This window comes from Melampsora larici-populina (genome assembly GCF_000204055.1).
Source record: "Melampsora larici-populina 98AG31 unplaced genomic scaffold MELLAscaffold_5, whole genome shotgun sequence".
NCBI lineage: Eukaryota > Fungi > Basidiomycota > Pucciniomycetes > Pucciniales > Melampsoraceae > Melampsora > Melampsora laricis-populina.
This window is the reverse complement of record NW_006768769.1, coordinates 337,936-340,083: the sequence shown is the minus strand read 5'-3', so window position 1 is coordinate 340,083 and position 2,148 is coordinate 337,936.

Genomic DNA, 2,148 nt, shown 5'->3' with positions numbered 1-2,148 from the left:
TTATGTATCCACTCTTCTGCGTTGAATGAGCCATCTACCAACTTATTCTGACGTCATTTGACATATGTAATCAGCTGAAAACCTCCATTTTCGACGATTTTCACCTATTTTCTTCACTTTTCACAGCTGCTACTCCCTTTTCCTTGCTCATGTAATATGACATCATCTTCTATAACCTTAAAAATCCCGGAAAATCCTCTTGGCAACCTTATTCATTACTAATACCATTACATATGTAAACTACACGCCTAACCCTTGTTTACCAACTTCGAAAAAGTACCTTTCTGCTAATAACCTCTGTTTCCCCTTATCAACCTTGAATAATAAAATTGTTCCTGTATAATAAACTGTTGTTCTTTCATATTCTAACCTTATAAAACCCATAAACCTAATATTACTACCCTAAAAACCATTTCCAACCTGTATACCTCTATTTTCGAGTTTTTCTTATGTTTTTTTCTTTCTTTCTTTTTGTAATCTGTTCGTTAATAGTTTATACTTATCTTGATAAGTTTGTTTGAATGATAAAATGATGTAAATATTAAACTATATGTAATATAATTGATGTAATTCAAAATTCGATTTTTTTTGATTTTTTTGATTGGTCTCATATTTTGATTACCACAACGGCGGACAGAACAGCCATTACCATTACTTCCAAGCCGCTCAAGAGTAAGAGCAAGTTGAATGATGGGAGCAGGCTGTGGGTTTTGACTAGTCGACATGAAGATACCGTGGCCTTGTATGGCTTCTAGGATGGCGTAGAAGCCAGCGTGAGAAGTTCTCATCAATTGTCGAAACTCGACTTCTCGATCACGAAGCAAGTCATTTAAACTGAAGTCCATTTCAAATGGCATCTTCCACCGTGCATCATGGTAACGGAGGTTTCCCAGGATTTCCAAGAGATCCTCGGCATCGTCGACATCGTTGAAGAGGAGATCGGTCAAGAAGGCTGTCTCGTCATCATCATCAAAAAGAATATCGCCAAACGTCGGAATGATACGTTCACCAAGTATTTCTTCTTCGATCATTTGGTCATCTTCATCTTCTTCGGCTATTTGAAGAAGCTCTTCAGCTGTGTGAATAGTTTTTTTTCTTTGTGATGTTCGAACCATCTGGAAAATCAGTTTGGAACGGTTTTTGAGACCTTTGAAAAGGTTGAGTGGGCATGGATTGGGCTTGATTTACTTGGCCAACAGGTGATATCTCATTACAAGGTTGGTCATAAAAAGCTCGGGTAATCGAAACGGTCAAGTTTCTTGTACGACCACAATTATGCAACGTGGTGGATTTTTACAAACGGTCAGTTTTAAACTTTTACGCTGTCGTATGAAACCAACGCTCGGACCTCAGCGAAGTCATTACGGTCAGCGGTACGGTACGTTACGGTCCGCGCCGTACCGCGTTCCGCCTTTTGACACTACGGTACCACCGTACCGGAATGCCAAGTGTCAGAAACCGGTTACGGTCCCAATTACAATTACGGGTCCACTTCGTTACGGTAAACCGCGACAAAACCCGTTATGACTACGGTTCCATACAGGGTTTTCCCCTTAACCCATTACCTCACACATTTCTGATACCATCCCACAATTTTCTCAACGCAGGGGCCTTCCAAAACCATATTGATCCTTACAAACTCTCAATCATCTCCACCTCAATCCTATTCACGTCGACCGAGACCTGGTTTACCTCATCATTTCATTCAACCTCCACGTTCGAATGGAGCTAGCCAAAGCTCAGATGGACGATCGAGCTCTCGTATCTCTGCTGTCATGTCAAGTCACTCGGGCAAGCAGATTTTTGACCCAACATCTTTCAAAACCTGGCCACCGGACAGATACGGAATCGGAACTGGAACTCATATAATCCCATTTTCTCAGGCCACCGAGAGGCCAGAGCTAGATATGAAGAAGATGATGATGGGTTGTCTGCTACTACTTACAACTACCCGCAATCAATCGTTCTCTTTTCGAATTGGTTTTCTCGTTTCTTGTTAACTTCTTTAATCAACAACATGAAGAAAAAATTGGTATTTTCGTGCTTTTTATGATATTCTTCTGTTTTGTGGCCTTTCTTTCTCATCTTTTGATGTTTTCTTATCTATTTTCTCTCAAGAGTATTGCTATTATTTTACTTCTTTTCTTG